This window comes from Chlorocebus sabaeus, chromosome 26 (genome assembly GCF_047675955.1).
Source record: "Chlorocebus sabaeus isolate Y175 chromosome 26, mChlSab1.0.hap1, whole genome shotgun sequence".
In the NCBI taxonomy this organism is placed as follows: domain Eukaryota; kingdom Metazoa; phylum Chordata; class Mammalia; order Primates; family Cercopithecidae; genus Chlorocebus; species Chlorocebus sabaeus.
This window is the reverse complement of record NC_132929.1, coordinates 58,794,584-58,803,239: the sequence shown is the minus strand read 5'-3', so window position 1 is coordinate 58,803,239 and position 8,656 is coordinate 58,794,584. Positions and strand designations below refer to the sequence as shown.

At 38.0% G+C, this 8,656-nt stretch overlaps 1 pseudogene; it reads right to left on the bottom strand.

Moving 5' to 3' along the window:
- Positions 1 to 4,550: 4,550 nt before the first annotated feature.
- Positions 4,551 to 5,410, bottom strand: LOC140710410 (uncharacterized; annotated as a pseudogene).
- Between the last annotated feature and the right edge of the window lie 3,246 nt (positions 5,411 to 8,656).

Sequence of the window (8,656 nt, the reverse complement as noted above, 5' to 3'; positions counted from 1 at the left end):
GTTTGCTAGCCTTATTTCTGGGGTATCTGAGAGCTGTTATTTCGGATCCCTTTGAAGTCTGCAGGGCCAAAGGAAATATCCTCCGATAAAAATGAGAAATATATGAAGATATTTCCTTTTTCACCATAGTCCTCTAAGGGCTTCCAAATATCACTTTGAAAATTCCACAAGAACAGTCTTAGCGAAAGGCTTCTTCAGTGGACAGCTGTAACTCTGTGAGATGAATTAAAAGAACACAAAGCAGTTTCTCAGAAGGCTTCTTTCCAGTTTTTATCTGATCATATTTTCTTTTTCAACATAGCTCTCCATGTGGTTCCAAATATCACTTTGCAGATTACACAAGACCAGTCTTAGCGAAAGACTTCTTGAGGGGAAAGCTGTAACTCAGTGAGTTGAATTCACAGATCAAGAAGAAGTTTCTCAGAAAGCTTCTTTCTCAGTTTTGTGGGAGGATATTTCCTTTGGCCCTAGATTCTTCAAAAGGATCCGAAATAACAGTTCTCAGATTCCAAAGAAATAAGGCTAGCAAACAGCTCCACGAAGTACATATGTAACTCAGTGAGTGGAAGTCACACATCACAAAGCAGTTTCACAGAAAACTACTTTCCATGTGTTAACTGAGGTTATTTATTTTTTCACCATAGCCCTCTAAGGGCTTCCAAATATCACTTTCCAAATTCCACAACAACAGACTTAGGGAACGGCTTCTGAAGGGGAAAGCTGTAGTTCTGTTAGGTGAATTTACAGAACAGAAAGCAGTTACTCTGAAAGCTTCTTTCCATTTTTTATCTGAGGATATTCCCTTTTTCACCACTGCCCTCTATGGGCTTCCAAATATCACTTTGGAAGTTCCATAAGAACAGTCTTAGCGAAAGGTTTCATGAGGGGAAAGCTGTGTCTCTGTGAGATGAATTAACAGAACACAAAGCAGTTTCTCAGAAAACTTCTTTGCTATTTTTATCCGAGGATATTTTCTTTCTCACCACAGCCATACATGGGCTTCCAAATATCACTTGGGAAATTCCACAAGAACAGTCTTAGCGAAAGGCTTATTAAGGGGAAAGCTGTAACTCAGTGAGATGAATTCACAGATCACAAAAAAGTTTCTCAGAAGGCTTCTTTCTCATTTTTATTGGAGGATATTTCTTTTGGCCCTGCAGTCTTCAAAGGGATCCGAAATAACAGTTCTAGGATTCCACAGGAATAAGGCTAGCAAACACCTCCACAAGGTACAGATGTATCTCAGTGAGTGGAAGTCACACATCACAAAGCAGTTTCTCAGAAAACTTCCTTCCATGTTTTATCTGAGCATATTTCGTTTTTCACCATAGCCCTCTAAGGACTTCCAAATATCACTTTCCAAATTCCACAACAACAGTCTTAGGGAACGACTTCTGGAGGAGAAAGCTGTAACTCTGTTTGGTGAATTAACAGAACACAAAGCAGTTTCTCAGAAAGCTTCTTTCCATTTTTTATCTGAGAATATTCCCTTTTTCACCATATCCCTCTATGGGATTCCAAATATCACTTTGGAAGTTCCACAAGAACAGTGTTAGTGAAAGGCTTCTTGAGGGGAAAGCTGTGTTTCTGTGAGATGAATTCACAGATCACAAAGTAGTTTTTCAGAAAGACTTTTTCTCATTTTTATCGGAGGATATTTGCTTTGGCCCTATAGTCTTGAGGGATCCGACATAACAGTTCTCAGATTCCACAAAAAAAATGCTAGCAAACAGCTCGTGGAAATATAGATGTAACTCAGTGAGTGGAAGTCACACATCACAAAGTAGTTTCTCAGAAAGCTTCTTTCCAGTTTTTATCTGGGGATATTTCCTTTTTCACCATAGACCTCTATGGGCTTCCAAATATGACTTTCCAAATTCCACAAGAGCAGTCTTACTAAAAGGCTTCCTGAGGGGGAAGCTGTAACTTTGTGAGATGAATTAACAGAACTCAAAGTAGTTTCTCAGAAAGCTTCTTTCCAGTTTTTATCGGAGCATATTTTCTTTTTCACCGTAGCCCTCCATTGGCTTCCAAATATCACTTTGCAAATTCCACAAGAACAGTCTTACCGAAAGACTTCTTGAGGGGAAAGCTTTAACTCTGGGAGATGAATTCACAGACCTCAAAGAAATTTCTCAGAAAGCATTATTCCCATTTTTTTCGGAGGATACTTCTTTTGACCCTATAGTCTTCAAAGAGATACGAAATATCCATTCTCACATACCACAAATATAAGGCTAGCAAACAGATTACGATTAGAGATGTAATTCAATGAGTGTAACGCACACATCACAAAGAATTTTCTCAGAAAGCTTCTTTCCAGTTTTCATTTGAATACATTTCCTTTATCACCCTAGCCCTCTATGGGCTTCCGAATATCACTTTGCAAATTCCATAAGAACAGTCTTAGGGGCCGGCTTCTTGAGGTGAAAGCTGTAACTCTGTGAGATGAATTAACAGAACACAAAGCAGTTTCTCAGAAAGCTTCCTTACAGTTTTTATCTGAGCATATTTTCTTCTTCAACATACCCCTCCATGAGCTTCCAAATATCACTTTGCAAATTCCACAACAACAGTCTTCGCGAAAGGCTTCTTGAGGGGAAAGCTGTAACTCTGGGAGATGAATTCACAGATCACAAAGAAGTTTCTCAGAAAGCTTTTCTCTCATTTTTATCGGAGGATATTTCCCTTGACCCTAAAGTTTTCAAAGGGTTCAAAAATAACAGTTTACAGTTTCCACAGAAATAAGGCTAGCAAGAGCTCTACAGAATACAGATGTAATTCATTCAGTGGAAGTCACACATCACAAAACAGTTTCTCAGTAAAGTTCTTTCCATGTTTTATCTGAGGATATTTCCTTTTTCACCATAGCACTCTATGGGCTTCCAAATATCACTTTCCAAATTCCACAAGAACAGTCTTAGTGAAAGGCTTCATGAGGGGAAGGCTGTAACTCTGTGAGATGAATTAACAGAACATAAAGCAGTTTGTCAGAAAGCTTCTTTCCAGTTTTTATCTGAGCATATTTTGTTTTTCACGATAGCCCTCCATGGGCTTCCAAATATCACTTTGCATATTCCACAAGAACAGTCTTAGCGAAAGGCTTCTCGAGGGGAAAACTGTAACTCAGTGAGATGACTTCACAGATCAGAAAAAAGTTTTTCAGCAAGCTTCTTTCTCATTTTGATCGGAGGATACTACCTTTGGCCTTATAGTCTTCAAAGGGATCCGAAATATCAATTCTCAGATTCCACAGAAATAAGGCTAGCAAACAAATCCATGAAATAGAGCTGTAACGCAGGGAGTCGAAGTCACACATCACAAAGCAGTTTCGCAGAAAGCTTCTTTCAAGTTTTCATCTGAAGATGTTTCCTTTACCACCATAGCCCTCTATGGGGTTCCAAATATCACCTTGCAAATTCCACAAGAACAGTCTTATAGAACGGCTTCTTGGGGGGAAAGGTGTAAATCTGTGAGATGAATTAACAGAACACAAATCAGTTTCTCAGAAAGCTTCTTTCCAGTTTTTATCTGAGGATATTTCATTTTTCACGGTAGCCCTCTATGGGCTTCCAAATATCACTTTGCAAATTCCACAAGAACAGTCTTAGCGAAAGGCTTCTTGTGGGGAAAGGTGTAACTCTGTGAGATGAATAAACAGATCACAAGAAGTTTCTCAGAAAGCTTCTTTCTCATTTTTATTGGAGGACATTTCCTTTGGCCCTATAGTCTTCAAAGGGATCCGAAATATCAGTTCTCAGATTCCAAAGTAATAAGGCTACCAAACAGCTCCATGAAATACAGATGTAAATCAGTGAGTGGAAGTCACACATCACAAAGCAGTTTCTCAGAAAATTTCTTCCCATATTTTATCTGAGGATATTTCCTTTTTCACCATAGCCCTTATGAGCTTCCAAATATCACTTTCCAAATTCCACAAGAACAGTCTTAGAGAACGAATTATTAAGGGAAAAGCTTTAACTCGGTTATTTGAATTAACAGAGCAGAAAGCAGTTTCTCAGAAAGCTTCTTTCCAGTCTTTTCTGAGGATAATTCCTTTTTCACCATACCCCTCTGTGGGCTTCCAAATATCAATTTCCAAATTCCACAAGAATAGTTTTAGCAAAACATTTCTTGAGGGAAAACCTGTAACACTGTGAGATGAATTAACAGAACACAAAGCAGTTTCTCAGAAAGCTCTTTCCAGTTTTTATCTGACCATACTTTCTTTTTCACCATAGCCCTCCATGGGCTTCCAAATATCACTTTGCCAATTCCACAAGAACAGTTTTAGCTGAAGGCTTCTTGAGGGGAAAGTTGTAACTGTGGGATGTATTCACACATCACGAAGAAGTTTCTCAGAGAGCTTTCTTCTCCTTTTTATCGGAGGATACTTCCTTTGACCCTATAGTCTTCAGGGGATCCGAAATAACAGTTCTCATATTCCACAGAAATAAGGATAGCAAAGAGCCTCACTAAATACAGAAGTAACTCAGTTAGTGGAAGGAACACTTCACAAAGCAGTGTCTCAGAAAACTTCTTTCCATGTTTTATCTGTGGATATTTCCTTTTTCACTATAGCCCTCTATGGGTTTCCAAATATCACTTTGGATATTCCATAAGAGCAGTCTTATTGAAAGGCTTCTTGAGGGGAAAGCTGTATCTCTGTGAGATGAATTAACAGAACACAAAGCCGTTTCTCAGAAACCTTCTTTCCAGTTTTAAACTGGGCATAGTTTCTTTTTCAGCATAGCCGTCCACGGACTTCCAAATATCACTTTGAAAATTCCATAAGAACAGTCTTAGTGAAATGCTTCTTGAAGGGAAAGCTGTAACACTGTGAGATGAATTCACAGATCACAAAGAAGTTTTTTAGAAAGTTTCTTTCCAGTTTTTCTCTGACGATATTTCCTTTATCACCATAGCCCTCTATGGGCTTCCAATTATCACTTTGCAAATTCCAAAAGAACAGTCATAGTGAACGGCTTCTTGAGGGGAAAACTGTAACTCTGTGAGATGAATTAACAGAACACAAAGCAATTTCTCAGAATGCTTCTTTCCAGTTTTTATCTGAAGATATTTCCTTTTTCACCATAGCCCACTATGGGCTTCCAAATATCACTTTGCAAATAACACAAGAAAGGTCTTAGTGAAAGGCTTCTTGAGGGGAAATTCTGACAAACTTCTTTGTGATCTATGAATTCATCTCACAGAGTTACAGATACCCTTCAAGAAACCTTTTGCTATGATGCTCTTGTGGAATTTGCAAAGTGATATTTGTAAGCCAATGGAGGCCTATGGTGTAAAAGAAAATATGCTCAGATAAAAAATGGAAAGAAATTTTCTGGAAAACTGCTTTTTTTCCTCTTAATTCATCTCACAGAGTTACAGTTTTCTCCTCTAGACGCATTTCGGTAAGACAGTTTTTGTGGAATTTATAAAGTGATATTTGGAAGCCCATAGAGGGCTGTGGTGAAAAAGGAAATATTCTCACATGAAAACTGGAAAAAAGCTATCTGAGAAACTGCTTTGTGTTCTGTTAATTCATCTCACAGAGTTACAGCTTTCCCCTCAATAAGCCGTTCACTAAGACTGTTCTTGTGGAATTTGCAAGGTGATATTTAGAAGCCCATAGAGGGCTATGGTGAAAAAGGAAATATCTTCACATTAAAACTGGAAAGTAGATTTCTGAGAAACTACTTTTAGATATGTGAATTACATTCACTGAGGAAAATCTATTTTTCATGGAGCTGTTTGGTAGCCTTATTTTTGTGGAATCTGAAAGCTGTTTTTCGGATCCCTTTGAAGACTATAGGGTCACAGGAAATATCCTCCAATAAAAATGAGAAGGAAGCTTTCTGAGAATCTTCTTTGAGAGCTGTGAATTCATCTCACAGAGTTACAGCTTTCACCAAAGGAACCCCTTCGCTAACACTGTTTTTGTGGAATTTGCAAAGTGATATTTGGAAGACGATGGAACACTATGGTGAAAAAGAAAATATGCTCAGATAGAAACTGGAAAGAAGCTTTCCTAGAAACTGCTTTGTGTTTGGTTAATTCATCTCACAGAGTTACAGCTTTCGCCTCAAGAATCCTTTCGGAAAGATTGTTCTTGTAGAATTTGAAAAGTGATATATTTTAAGCCCATAGAGGGCTATGGTGAAAAAGAAAATATCTTCAGATCAAAACTGGAAAGAAGATTTCTGAGAAACTGCTTTGTGTTCTGTTAATTGACCTCAGAGAGTTACAGCTTTCCCTCAAGAAGCCATTCCCTAAGACTGTTTTTCTGGAATTTGCAAAGTGATATTTGGAAGCCCGTAGAGGGCTATGGTAGAAAAAGGAAATGGCTTCAAATAAAAACTGGATAGAAGCTTTCTGAGAAACTGCTTTTTGATGTGTGATTTCCATTCACTGAGTTACATCTCTATTTCGTATATCTGTTTGCTAGCCTTATTTCTGTGGAATCTGAGAATTGATATTTCGGATCCCTTTGAAGATGATAGGGCCAAAGGAAATATCCTCTGATAAAAATGAGAAAGAAGCTTTCTGAGAAACTTCTTTGTGATCTGTGAATTAATCTCACAGAGTTACAGCTTTCCCCTCAAGAAGTCTTTCGCTAAGACTGTTCTTGTGGAATTTGCAAAGTTATATTTGCAAGCCCGTAGAGGGCCATGTTGAAAAAGGAAATATCTTCTGATAAAAACTGGAAAGAAGCTTTCTGAGAAACTGCTTTGTGTTCTGTTAATTCATCTCACAGGGTTTCAGATTTCCCCTCAAGAAGCCTTTCGCTAAGACTGTTCTTGTGGAATTTGCAAAGTGATATTTGGAAGCCCATAGAGGACTTTGATGAAAAAGGAAATATCCTGAGATAAAAACTGGAAATAAGCTTTCTGAGAAAATGCTTTGTGATCTGTGACTTCCACTCATTGAGTTACAGCTCTATTTTGGGGTTCTGTTTGCTAGCCTTATATCTGTGGAATCTGAGAATTGATATTTTGGATCCCTTTGTAGACTATAGGGCCAAAGGAAATATCCTTCGACAAAAATGAGAAAGAAATTTTCTGAGAAACTTCTTTGTGATCTATGAATTCATCTGACACAGTTATAGCTTTCCCCTCAAGAAATCTTTCAGTAAGACTGTTCTTGTGGAATTTGCAAAGTGATATTTGGAGGCTCATAGAGGGCTATGGTGAAAGAAAAAATTGCTCAGATAGAAACTGGAAAGAAGCTTTCTGAGAAACTGCTTTGTGTTCTGTTAATTCATCTCACAAAGTTACAGCATTACCCTCAATAAACCTTTCGCTAAGACTGTTCTTGTGGAATTTGCAAAGTGATATTTGGAAGCTCATAGAGGGCTAGGGTGAAAAAGGAAGTATCCTCAGATAAAAACTGGAAAAAAGCTTTCCGTGAAACCGCTTGTGTTCTGTTAATTCGCCTAATGGAATTACAGCTTTCCCCTCAAGAAGACGTTCCTTAAGACTGTTCTTGCGGAATTTGAAAAGTGATATTTGGAAGCCCATTTAGGGCTATGGTGAAAAAGGAAATATCCTCAGTTAAAACATGGAAAGAATTTTTTTGAGAAAGTGCTTTGTGATTTGTGACTTCCACTCACTGAGTTACATTTGCATTTCATGAAGCTGTTTGCTAGCCTTATTTCTGTGGAATATGAGAACTGTTTTTTCGGGTCCCTTTGAAGTCTATAGGGTCAAAGGAAATATCCTCCGATAAAAGTGAAAAAGGTTTCTGAGAAACTACTTTGTGATCTGTGAATTCATCTCACAGAGTTACAGATGTCCCCTCAAGAAGCCTTTCGCAAAGATTGTTCTTGTGGAATTTACAAAGTGATATTTAAAAACTAAAAAGAAGGTTTCTGAGAAACTGCTTTGTGTCCTTTTAATTCATCTCACAGAGTAACAGCTTTCCCCTCAAGAAGCCGTTCCATAAGACTTTTCTAGTGGAATTTGCAAAGTGATATTTGGAAGCTCTTTAAGAGCTATATTGAAAAAGGAAATATCTTCAGATAAAAACTGTAAAGAAACTTTCTGAGAAACTGCTTTGTGATGTGTGACTTACACTCACTGAGGTACAGCTGTATTTCGTGGAGCTGTTTCACAGCCTTATTTCTGTGGAATCTGAGAATTGCTATTTCGAATCCCTTTGAAGAATATAGGGACAAAGGAAATATCCTCCGATAAAAATCAGAAAGAATCTTTCTAAGAAACTTCTTTGAGATCTGTGAAATTATCTCACAGAGTTACAGCTTTCCCCTGAAGAAGCCTTTCACTAAGTCTCTTCTTGTGGAATTTGCAAAGTGATATTTGGAAGCCCATTGGGGGCTATGGTGAAAAAGAAAATATGCTCAGATAGAAACTGGAAAGAAGCTTTCTGAGAAACAGCTTTGTGTTCTGTTAATTCATCTCACAGAGTAACAGCTTTCCCCTCAAGAAGCCTTTCGCTAAGACTGCTCTTGTGGAAATTGCAAAGTTATATTTCGAAGCCCATAGAAATTCCACAAGAACAGTCTTAGTAAAAGGCTTCTTTAGGGGAAAAGGGTAACTCTGTGAATTGAATTCACATATCACAAAGAAGTTTCTCAGAAAGCTTCTTTCTCATCTTTATTGGAGGATATTTCCTTTGGCCCTGTAGTCTTCAAAGG